Raw genomic sequence first — 13,380 nt, forward strand, 5'->3', positions numbered from 1 at the left:
ACAAAGTACAGAGAGATCATTGATGAAAACCTGCTCCAGAGCACTTGGGACATCAGACAGGGGCAAAAGTTCACCTTCCAACAGGACAATGACCCTAAGCACACAGCCAAGACAATGCAGGAGTGGCTTCGGCACAAGTCTTTGAATGTCCATGAGTGGCCCAGCCAGAGCCCAGACTATGCATGGAGGCTCCCCATCCAGCCTAACAGAACTTGAGAGGATCTGCAGTGAAGAATGGGAGAAACTCCCCAAATCAGGTGTGCCAAGATTGTAGCTTCATACCCAAGAAGATTTGAGGCTGTAATCCCTGCAAAGGTTCAACAAAGTACTGAGGAAAGGGTCTGAATACCGATGTAAATGTGATAATTCATTTTTATTTTAGTTTTAGCAACCAAAAAAAACAAATGCTTTTGCTTCGTCACTATACGGTATTGTGTGTAGATTGACGAGGGGGAAAAAAACGATTTAATCCATTTTAGAATAAGGCTGTAAAGTAACAAAGTGTAGATAATGTCAAGGGGTTTGAATACTTTCCGAATGCACTGTAGATCACTGGCTAGGCCTACTACAGTGTTGTTTTGTATTGTGTTTGTACAGCAGTAGCAATTTGTTATGTGAAATATCTGATTCATTGAATTGCACTAAATTCTTATTGAGGCCACTCTTTTCACTAAGAGTTAACGTTTATTGCGCATGCTGCGACTACTGCAGTCCTTCTCACCCGCCCCTTTATATTACAGTAGGCTATAGCAGAGACCCCTGAATCGACAGAATTTCAGAGGCTATTGCGATTCGGTAAAGGAAGGGTGGGAGACATCTGGGCGCTCGGGGGTCACATTAGCGCAGAATTTGGAACGGTGTGTGCACTTTCATGGTCGTTTACATTTAATTTCCTTAAATTTAAATTTCTCTCTTCCATTTGGATTCATTTTTCTATTGATAACGGCTATAGCCTCACGCGCGTGCGTCCAGTTTCAATAATCTTATTGCGCAAACCCGATGACACATTTGGGTTTATTCCATCTATATACGCTGATCAGCCAGGAGTTATGAATTTCTATTTTGCAGTATTTGCCTTCATGGCACCGTGCATTTTTGTTATAGTAACAGTAGGGGTATCATGTATAATTCATCGAAGGAGGCAGAGTCGACTTTGAAAACGCTCACTTCTATGATGGACGCTCTGGTTCGTATTAGTGTAAGTAATTCTATACTGTCTGTGGTCTGTGTTAACATGTTTTGTTGTTTTCCCGTTGTAGTCTATTCTAGTCTATGACCTTTTATAGGCTAAATTTGATGCATACAGGCAGTAACAGATTGCCACCATTTTTGTTCAGGTTTCTGATTTGCCCGCATTTTCCACCTGTCGGACCACCCTTATTACATCATAATTTGGTCTATAACCTCACAACATTCAAGCACAATATCTCATGCCATTCCAACATTTAACACGGCTCAATGTAACACATTGATATATATATATATATATATTTATACGGGCCTTTCTATAGGCTATTTCTGGAAAATATATAGCCTCTTTCTCCTCAACCTGCCCATCACCCTATTCTTCTACCTTGAATGTGGTAATTAATTCGTTATGTTAGCCTAAATAGTACTAAACCTAGACATTAAGGAAACAGATATGCATGTTTTAAATAGCACTATAGCCAATACAAAATCGGAATCAGGTTGCTTGCTGTCTTGTGATGTTTGAGAACAGAATGTCGTACACCCATGTCGTATTGTGAATGTTTACGACTTCCCATTAGGCTACCATTTAAAATGTCCATTCAATTCTCCAGCATTTTTTTTATATCAAGCTGCGTCCAAATATGTTGAAGCCATCCAAATGTATTGAACCACTTAGGTAGGCCTATCATAGGCTTAATGAATTTTGGTGCACATTTCTGAGACAAAACTATAAGGTGCTTTATAATGGCTTGTGTAAAAACATGTAACTGCAACATTATACAAACTGGAAACAAAAAGAGAACCATGCAAATAAAATGCCACACACTTTGTGGAGCTCCTGGGATAAGCAGGGACCAGGGATGCTCATTACCATGAAGACGGGATTCAGGCCAGGCCCATGGAGGCCTTTTGCTGCAGAGGGGGAGATAAGGCCAAGAAAGGAATGGCTATGTGCACGAATTCTCTGAAACCCTGCACATGTGTGAGATTCTCTACTTTACACTAAAGGAAAGATTCACCTATTTTTAATGTTATATTATTTTGTTGCATCTCTGAGTGATGTTCTTTCAGTTCCCAGTCATTTCATGCTTTCATGTGTATCTGAGTTCTTGCCGAAATTTGGCAAAACGCATCATGCCGTCTGTTTTTCTATATTTTGAAAGTGATATATCTTGAAAACTTGATTGCTGACATGCAAAACATTTTTGGACTGTTATCAACAGTTGATTAATGAAATAAATACCAAAATATAGTTTGAGTGGAATTGTCCTTGTGCACACCAACTTCTGTAAACTGTATTGCGTTCTGGCGGAAGTCCATTCATTTCAATGGGAGGCAATCTGCACTGCTGCGACTCATCTGCTGGACTAGGTTGCAGTGTGTCGCATGTGTTGGATTTTTTTCAACTTGTGTGTTGCTTTGCCATGCCGTTTCAGAAACAAAAGTAGATGAACCACAGAAGGTGCTGTGTGCGAAGATTTTTCTCTGAACGTTCTGAAAACATGACTTTAAATAGAACCACGAGGAAACCTCCAGGAAACATTATGCTGAAGTACTGAAATTCCCATCTCAGAAACATACAGTATGGTTTTCTGAACATTATGTGCCAGCTGGGTATCCCGTACCCTTCACAGAACATTGTGGGAAGGGTGTAAGCAAAATAACCATAGGACAACCACGCGCTCACCTAGGTCTAAGAAACATATGGTTCTCAGAACGTTATGTTCTAGCTGGGTTGTATCCTTTTCTTTATGTCATAAAAATTTCCCAGGGTTCTTATTTCTGCTGTACAGAGGCTACATAATCATGTCAATACATTTGGTTGAGGGTTCAGAAGAGGGTGAGTAAAGAGAAAAACGTGAAGGGAGGGGAGAGTGAGCAGCAGTTATATATATAAAACAGAGTTGCTGCAGATCTTACTTTTCCAGACCTTCGCTACCATTAGCCAAGGCGCCAAAGCCTCTGTACATGTGCCGGACCCCTCACTCCGCGCACATTCTCAATCCACTCCACTTGTAGAGAACAGGATACCGAATGATGCTCGCTTAATAAAGTTAGATCAAAGCTGAATCAATGGCCGTGTTCGAGAGCATATCAAAACGACTGCAGGCGACTGCTCATGACTCATTATTATATGTAGATTAGTCAGTCACAATTTAACAATGATACATTGCGGTTTTGATCCTTTAGAACACGGACAATGTCTGCATGATCACGTTGCTTGTTACGTTACAGCCTTATTCTAAAATTCATTAAAAGTGTTTTTCCTTCATCGATGTACACACAATACCCCATAATGACAAAGCAAAAACATTTTTGACATTTTTGTAAATGTATTAAAAATAAAAAACGGAGTACTGATCATGATCACATGGTTTTTGTAAAGTTCATGCAGTTGCAAATTGGACCATCTTTAGCCCTATAATGCAACACACTATGAAAGGCGCCCCTCGAACACTCCCAAAGACTCCCTTTTAATTCCAATTGATATAGCCTAGTGCGTCAAAATAGTGAATTCAGTCATTGTTTTGTTTTTTGATAACTAGGTTACTGGTGTAGCCTATGAATTCACTCTTTTGACACACTAGGCTATATCAATTGGAATTAAAAGGGAGTCTTTGGGAGTGTTCGAGGGGCGCCTTTCATAGTGTGTTGCATTATAGGGCTAAAGATGGTCCAATTTGCAACTGCATGAACTTTACAAAAACCATGTGATCTAAGGTCATGAAGTATTGAATGCAGTTGACTGAAAAGTTCTGCAGTTGCTCATCACCAACTTCATCCTGCAGCCCTCACCTGCATTGTGGGAGGCTCTATTGTCAACCAATCATTAAGGTGTTTTTTTTTACCAGATGTGACTGAAACAGGAACCAACTTTGCTGCAATTCATGTATGCATTAGATATGTACAATTGAATGTGGTATTTGAGGATCTCTCTCACCAAAAGATAGTACTTTACACACATATATTTAGTTTGTGAGTGTGTGATATGGGGGTTGGAGACATGTTTATTTTGACATTACAACGAAAAACTTTTATAAACAATGGCAACACTACCATGTTGCAGTGAGCCCTGCTGTTGGAAAACCACATCAGTGTCCAACTTTCGGCTGTCGCAGATTAACCTCCCCCGACTTCACTCCTCGACTTTTGTCTACAGTCGGTTGCTTTCACCTTACTACTGAATGTGCCATTAAAATAATTTGCACATCACAAATCCTGAGCAGGGTGTTGAGGACCAATCAAATTAGATTCCATCACTCTAGCAAAGAATGTGCCATCGTCCCTTCATTCTACGTTCATAACAGTTTTGTTCTTTACTACACTTTTATGACCTGTATAATGTGTCAGAAAAATATCCCAATGGTTCATGCATTCAAAACAAGAGATGCAATGTCAGTTACCTGTGTGATATAATCGGTCTGACTAAACTGTTATCAATTTAACATGTCTATTCTGCGTGTGGTAAGCTCTTACTTACATACGTATGTACGTATGTACAGATGTTGTATTTTAACTTGATCACTCTACTGTCGTTGAGAATTTTCCTGCTGTCTACTGTAAATTGCCACAGTAGATTTGCCGTGGTAAACGAGGAAATATTTGATTTATATTGTAAGGAATGCTTGTCAAATATACTGAACAAAAATATAAACGCAACATGCAAGAATTTCATTGATTTACTGAGTCACAGTTCATATGAGGAAATCAGTCAATTGAAATAAATAAATTAGGCCCTTATCTATTCGATTCGATATGACTATCGATTTCATATGACTTGGAATATAGATATGCATCTGTTGGTTACACATACCTTAACAAAATGGGCCTCAGGATCTCGACCCGGTATTTTTGTGCATTCAAATTGCCATCGATAAAATGAAATTGTGTTCGTTGTCTGTAGCTTATGCCTGCCCATACCATAACCCCACCACCCCCATGGGACACTCTGTTCACAGCGTTGACATCAGCAAACCACTCGCCCACACGACGTCATACATGTGGTCTGCGGTTGTGAGGCCAAATTCTCTAACATGACGTTGGAGGTGGCTTAGAAATTAACTGTTGAAGAATTCAATTGGAATTGAAAGAGAACTTTCAACAACAACATTTCACACAAGCACTGATATTTAACCCTTCCTCCTAGAATGAGTCTCCTCCTACACATCTGAACAGCCAATGCAGGGTGGTAGTGTAGCCTAGTGGTTAGAGCATTGGACTAGTAACCGAAAGGTTGCAAGTTCAAATCCCTGAGCTGACAAGGTACAAAATCTGTCGTTCTGCCCTTGAACAGGCAGTTAACCCACTGTTCCTAGGCCGTCATTGAAAATAAGAATTTGTTCTTAACTGACTTGCCTAGTAAAATAAAGGTAAAGGAAAAAAAATGCATCGTTGTTGCTCGACAGAACCATAGTGATATCTGTTCTTCCTCACTTTATCTGACCTAACTTCTACCCAAAAAGTGCTCACTCCTCCCCAACTCACAGCTGTCATGGTGCCTGGTACCAGACTAGGTCTTTTCTCCTCCCAGAGGATCCCTAATGGCTAACAATAGCATATCCCGAAATAATGTAAATGTGATACATTACCCTCTCTCCCTCAGTGACATGAATAAGTATATTTCATATTCTCAGAATCCAGCAATAGAAAAAGTATTTTAGGGTGCGGTAATGAGGTGACCAATAATGGTTGCAACTGAGATCAGCTGTGCAGGTGAATTTAGCGCTATTCATGGTTTAATGAGACATCAGATGGCGATAATCTAGTGCCTTTGGTGGATGCAAAAGGCCTGTTGTTATTTGATTATATTCCAATAGCCTACACCTGTTAGCCTATGCATTGTAACATAATGAAAGGTGTGAAAACCGATAATAGGCTATCTTACTGTTAGAGTTTCCGTGGCCGAGTTGGTGAGCTGCTATCGGCCATCAGTAGATTGACAGATGTAGGTCTACTATAGAATAAACTTTCCTCCAATGTGGATGCTCGCCCAGATTTTATACTTAGGCTACAGTGCCTTCAGAATGTATTCATACCCCTTGACTTATTCCATATTTTGTTGTGTTACAGCCTGAATTCAAAATGGATTGAATGCAAAAATTAAATCTCACCAATCTACACACAATACCCCATAATGACCAAGTGAAAACAGGTTTCACATTTATTCAAAATAAAAAACAGAAATACCTTATTACATACAGTACCAAAATTTGGACACACCTACTCATTCCAGTTTTTTTTAATAGATATATTTTTGTATTTTCTACATTGTAGAATAATAGTGACGACATCAAAACTACTTTAGGGCCTTATTGCAAACAGGAAGCATGTTTTGGAATATGTTTATTCTGTACAGGCTTCCTTCTTTTCACTTTGTCATATAGTTTAGTATTGTGGGTTAACTACAATGTTGTTGATCCATCCTCAGTTTTCTTCTATCACAGCCATTAAACCGTTTTAAAGTCACCATTGGCCTCATGGTGAAATCCCTGAGCGGTTTTCTTCCTCTCCGGCAACTGAGTTAGGAAGGAAGATTGGATCTTTGTGTGAGTTATTATGTGACTTGTTAAGCCAATTATCCTCCTGAAGTTATTTTGGCTTGCCATAACAAAGGGGTTAAATACACATTGACTCAAGACATGTCAGCTTTTCGTTTTAATAAATTTGTAAAAATGTGTACAAATGCAATTCCACTTTGACGTTATGGCGTATTGTGTGTAAACCACTTGTATTTTTTCAACAACATTATAATTGATTGGTGGAGCAGTCTACTAAGACAGTTGGTAATCCTGCATGGGGCAAATATATATAAAAAAGTTAAATCCTTTATTTACAATATTAATCCGTGCCCACACATATCTAATTTTGAAAAGTGAAAGCATATCTGTGAGAGGGGTCACCCTGGTAGTAGTTGTAGGTTTTTAAACAGTACCCAAGAAGACCAATCTGTGAGATAATTTGACCATTGGAAAAAGAGCTGCATAAATACTGCAATGCGTGTTGGATTGAACTGATCCCCTAATTTAATTTTCAAGGTGATGATTGCACTTTTCTTTCCTTCTTTCCAACACAATTCCGCAATAAATGTGAGTTTAGATTTAAAAAATAATAATAATCGCATCACGGGGGATTAAAATTTACCAACATTTGCACTTGATCTCCCCCTTCTAGCTCTTCTAGCTCTTCTAGCTCTGACTTTGCTGATGGCTACTTTATTGAGGAAAAATTGACTTACTATGCCTGTGATAGAGTATGTGGTTGTACCAACTAGCTATCTTAAGATGGATGCACAAACTGTAAGTTGCTCTGGATAAGAACATCTGCTAAATGACTAAAATGTCACATGTAAATGTGAGGGGTCTCGGCACCTTACCACTGTGAGCTAACTGTCCAGAACTGTATTTGCTTGCGATGAACATCATTTTATTATCCAAGTGGCTTGTTTCAGATCGTTTCATCTTGTTCTTGATACATTCGCTGTGTTCAAATACACATACTAGCATACTGTATACCACATAGTTAATGAGGATATACTACATACTATACACTATTAGTTCATTTTAGTATACTGTAAACGAACGGTATCCTTTCAGTTGAGCATACTAGCACTACGCCAGTCTACCAGAAGTTGATGCTGTTGCTATGCAACCTCTTGCTAACTTGTTAGCATAACAAATTACTAGCTAGACATTTTACGACTTCGGGTGTGTTCGTAAATTCAATCTGGAGTGCCAGAGTGCACTCTGGGCGTTCGTAAATTCAGAGCGTTGTCAGATTGTTCGTTCGTAAATTCATAGCGTTTCCCTCTCGGAGCGCTCAGAGCGCACACTGGCCGAGGAGTAGGGTTGATCCTATCGTTCTGATCATCACAACGGCAGGCAAGCACACAACAAGCTAACTGGCTAGCAACATCGAGACAGAAATGACAGACCACCTCACTCTGAACATTTTACTCGCCCTAGCAGAGCTGGTTAGGCTGTTTTCATGTTATCCAGAGCGTTGGTGACTGTACTTCTGGCAAAAATGTAATAATGATTTTTTTGCCAACGTTTACTGACCCCGGCCATATTCAACGGGTGTTGAGCGTTCGTAAATTCATCAGTTATTCTGCGCTCTGGCACACTCAGGCGGGAGTACTCTGAAATCTGAGTAAATAGCCAGAGTGAATTTATGTCCATTGAGAACGCATAATGACTATACCACTTAGCTAAGAATAATGTGATTTATCAAGTCAATAAACATTGGATAGTTAGTTAGATATCATATAGTTAATATACTGGCAATTAGTAGCCAACTAACATTAGGTAGCTAGCTAGCGATGCACCCTGTATTATCGGCATATTAAACAGCGTTTAAGAAATATATTACCTTCAACAGTGTTTTCTTGTGATCAAGCCATCAATGTTTTGTGATTATTGGTGTCGTAAAAATGTTAGCTAACGGGTTAGCAATTATCATGTTTGACATTTCAGTGGAAATACTACTATTATCAGCGGTAAGTGGTGTGTATTATCAGGAAACGGTCCCCAGTTAATGGCCAACTTAATATTCTGTTCAATTACAAGATATATCTGTTTAATTTTGTTCAAAAAAAGAAACACCAACCTTGTATCCAAAGTGTTTACTAGATAGTTGACTAGTTCCTCCTCCGATGTTGGTGGAAAATTAGCTAACATACCAGTAGTTAAAGCAATGAATTTGTATCCGCTCTTGCTGGACTCCGGCCGCATGTTTTCCGCCATTATTTAAATGTGAAAACGTTGTGAAGCCACGCCCATTTTCTGAAGAATTGCATTATTGGCCTTAAAAGCACGGAAATAGTGTCCACTGCTTGTTTACCTCGTATTTTGGCGAATGTAGCACGACATCCAGGAACTTTTGGCATACTAACTCTATCCATACTATGACCAATTAGCATACTACATACTTAATTTACGTCACAAATAGTATGATGAGTATGATTATACAAACACAGCTCATGTCTTTTTGAGGTGTTTTGACTGATTTCATGTCAATGCTGATATGGCAAAAATAATTGTCCCATAGTTGCTAAAAAAAACTACCTGTCTGTCTATGCTTTTGTGAGAAAGTGTTCGTATCAGGTGCAACTACATGTACCCACCCCCAAAATGAATATTTATGAGCAATTCCCCCCATCCACAACTTTTGAAGCGTTGGGCAAACATTTGAAGCGGTTGGGCAAAGGCTGCAATTGCGGTTGAGACTTACCCTTTAACCTTTGAGTTGTTTCTGTTTTAACACTGTAACCACATGCGTCAAAAATAGATGTTCATCCACGAGTCAAAGGGCAATGGGCCGGATTTGAACCCATGCTGAGTCTGGCATATGTGTGCTGGGGTCAGTGGCTATAATAATTTATTCTGCCTATTGCTTCTTTTCAACATACAGTGCCAGTCAAAAGTTTGGATACAACTATTTATTCAAGGGTTTTTCCTTATATTTACTATTTTCTACATTGTAGAATAATAGCGAAGACATCAAAACTATGAAATAACACATCATGTAACAACCAAAAAAGTAAACAAATCAAAATATATTTTAGATTTTATATTCTTCAAAGTAGCCACCCGTTGCCTTGATGACAGCTTTGCACACTCTTGGCATTCTCTCAACCAGCTTCACTTGAAATGCTTTTCCAAAAGTCTTGAAGGAGTTCCCACATATTCTGAGCAATTGTTGGCTGTTTTTCCTTCACTCTGTAGTCCAACTCATCCCAAACCATCTCAATTGGGTTGAGGTCAGGGGATTGTGGAGGCCAGGTCATCTGATGCAGCACTCCATCACTCTCCTTCTTGGTCAAATAGCCCTTACACAACCTGGTGTGTTGGGTCATTGTCCTGTTTAAAAACAAATGATAGTCCCCCTAAGCGCAAACCAGATGGGATGGCGTATCGCTGCAGAATGCTGTGGTAGCCATGCTGGTTAAGTGTACTTCGATTTTTTTTTTAAATCACAGACCGTGTCACCAAAAAAGCACCCCCACACCATCACACCTTCTCCTCCATGCTTCACGGTGGGAAGTACACATGCGGAGACTCACAAAGACACGGCGGTTGGAACCAACAATCTCAAATTGGGACTCATCAGACCAAAGGACAAATTTCCACCAGTCTAATGTCCACTGATTGTGTTTCTTGGCCCAAGCAAGTCTCTTCTTATTATTGGTGTCCTTCAGTAGTGGTTTATTTGTAGCAATTCAACCATGAAGGCCTGATTCACGCAGTCTCCTCTAAACAGTTGATGTTGAGATGTGTCTGTTACTTGAACTCTGTGAAGCATTTATTTGGGCTGCAATTTCTGAGGTTGGTAACTTATCCTCTGCAGCAGAGGTAACTCTGGGTCTTTCTTTCCTGTAGCAGTCCTCATGATAGCCAGTTTCATCATATCGGTTGATGGTTTTTGCGACTGCATTTGAAGAAACTTTCAAAGTTCTTGAAATGTTCCGCATTGACTGACCTTCATGTCTTAAAGTAATGGTGGACTGTCATTTCTGTTTTCATATTTGAGCTGTTCTTGCCATAATATGGTCTTTTACCAAATAGGGATATCTTCTGTATACCACTCCTACCTTGTCACAACACAACTAATTGGCTCAAATGCATTAAGAAGGAAAGAAATTCCACAAATTAACTTTTAACAAGGCACACCTGTTAATTGAAATGCATTCCAGGTGACTACCTCATGAAGCAGGTTGAGAGAATGCCAAAAATGTGCAAAGCTGTCATCAAGGTAACGGGTGGCTACTTTTTTGGTTACTACATGATTCCATATGTGTTATTTCAGAGTTTTGATGTCTTCACTATTATTCTACAATATAGAAAATAGTCAAAATAAAGAAAAACCCTTGAATGAGTAGGTGTGTCCAAACTTTTGACTGGTACTGTAAAATAAAACAATTGATTTTCCGTAACGAAAAATACATATACCCCCTACAAGTATGTAAATGTATTCTAATACACATAAGAATTCACACAAGACACGTTGTAGCCTTCACGTAGCCTACATAAGGTAGTCTACAATGTTGATACAGTATTGCATCATATACAAACACTGCTTCCTGCTGCCACCTGGCGGCGATTAAAAATATTTATTTAGATATTCAAATCCCCCTGCTGCAGGATTATTTTCCTCCTGTGACGAAAGTGGTCAAATTAACATCCGACATCTGTACGTACATACTTACTTACTTAGTCCTCTTCATTCCTATGCAGAACATAAGGCATTCCAAATGTAAGCTACTTGCCTAGTATCCTACTTATAATAGTTTCCACCCCCAGGATCACCATCAGTCACAGACACCAGAGCACAACCCACACCTCTGGAAGCCTCCCTGGGAGCTCTCATCATGACAAACCACAAGCACGCTGGCAGTGAAGATGCCAAGACCCTCATTAAGAAAGAGCTAACCAACCTCATCAAGGCTAAGCCGCCAAACATTGCTGGGGTGAGTCATTGCAACACCTCGGGCCAGTTTCCCGGACACCGATTAAGCCTATAGTCCTGGACTAAAAAGCACTTTCAAAAATGAAGATCCATTGAGCATACTTTTTTTAAAGTCCAGGACTAGCCTTAATTTGTGCCTGGGAAACCGTTCCCTTATGAGGTAGAAAATGCTATTCTAATGCTATTTTTTATTGTTAAAGATGCACTTACAAATTCAAACATATTTTACGAATTGGAATTTGCAGGACTTAACATATATGAAATGGATGAAGTAGTACACCATTTTTTTTCAGGGACCCGTTTTTACTCGAGCACTACATTCAAAACTACAGACTGAAATTATGCAAAAGCTCTGGAGCGTGACTTTAAATGCGTCATGATTTTAAGAAAAAAATCCACTTGAAATGAAGTTTTATTGAACTTTGACTGATTCTTTATTGCAGTCCTAGCCATTCGGTGTGAATGACAATTAAATACAGAAATCCTAATATATTGTGTCTTTCTTGTGATCCAATATTACATTGACATAAGCAGAAGGGTGGTCCTGAAGTGGGGCACCTGATGACAATGCTGGACCAGGACGCTGACGGCTCCATGAACTTCAAGAAGTACATCACCTTGATTGGATCCCTTACATGTGCAACTGTGCCCTAGCGGGAAAATGCCAGCTTCCATCTGCTTTGTGCAGTGTATTACATTACACTTTTGCAGCCCAGTACATCATTGGAAATGTATAATTTGATTCAACGCAATTCCCCCCTTCTGCAAATCAAATATGTATCTGTTCAGATTTTTGGTCTCTGGATAAGCTACCAACATTCTCATCTCCGGAGCATTTAAAAAACTCCAATATTTCCCTTTGGATCATGGCACTTGCTTTCATGACTGTTACTTAAGTCAGCAAGTTGTGCGATAAGCCTACTCACTGCTGCGTGTGTTGGTGGCTTGATGGTGCATGTTTTGATAGGCCTACCATGAACCCATGTTATCCAGATCTATTAAAACAGCTTACAACAGAAATAGAATTAGCCCTACTATTGTAATGCATGATTGCAATGCAATTCCCCCCTCCTGCAAATCAAAATGGGTCTGGATTTACCGGTAATATTCTCAACTTCAGAGCATAAAAAAAACTCCCATAGGCATATTTCCTGTGGGATCAGGCGCATGCTATGTTTTAATAGGCCTACCAAGAACCCATGTTATCTATATCTATTATTAAACAGTAGGCCTGTAGGCTAGTGCTGGTCCTGCATGTCCAATGCGCAAGATGCACATCCAAATTGGAAGTGAGAATGTCATTTTCACTTCTCCAGTGTGGGCTGACTAATCTACCAGCTCACGTTTGTTGCCTATGTTGTAGGCCTAGTGTTAGTTTGACTCATTGTGTACAGTACTTTGCTTTATTTGACAGCATTATTTTAAAGGATTTGAGGGTTAGTTTAAGAGTTGGGGAAAACAGGGCAATGAGTCATTAGATCAGCCATTGAAGATTTTATGCACAGGGAATAGGCTGCTATAAACCCATAGCACTGTTGATAGTATACCTTGGATACTGTGGATTGCTGCATGTTGCATACATGAGGTGTATAAACCCTGGATGACTGACAGGGGGCGCTGTATTGAAGTCACCTCACAGCTATCTTGGCATCTCTGCAATGTAAAACATATTTTTGAAGATATAGAAATGCATTTATTAATGTCTACATTCGTTTCCTGACACAT

General features: G+C 39.5%; 1 long non-coding RNA gene across 1 annotated transcript; it reads left to right on the top strand.

The window, feature by feature from the left end:
• The first annotated feature begins 746 nt into the window (after positions 1–746).
• LOC121839069 lies at positions 747–12,387 on the top strand. Its single transcript, XR_006078626.1, has 3 exons — positions 747–1,198; positions 11,490–11,656; positions 12,190–12,387. It is a non-coding gene; the product is annotated as an uncharacterized LOC121839069 (long non-coding RNA).
• Positions 12,388–13,380: the final 993 nt, after the last annotated feature.

Source organism: Oncorhynchus tshawytscha, linkage group LG13 (genome assembly GCF_018296145.1).
Source record: "Oncorhynchus tshawytscha isolate Ot180627B linkage group LG13, Otsh_v2.0, whole genome shotgun sequence".
Lineage (NCBI taxonomy): Eukaryota > Metazoa > Chordata > Actinopteri > Salmoniformes > Salmonidae > Oncorhynchus > Oncorhynchus tshawytscha.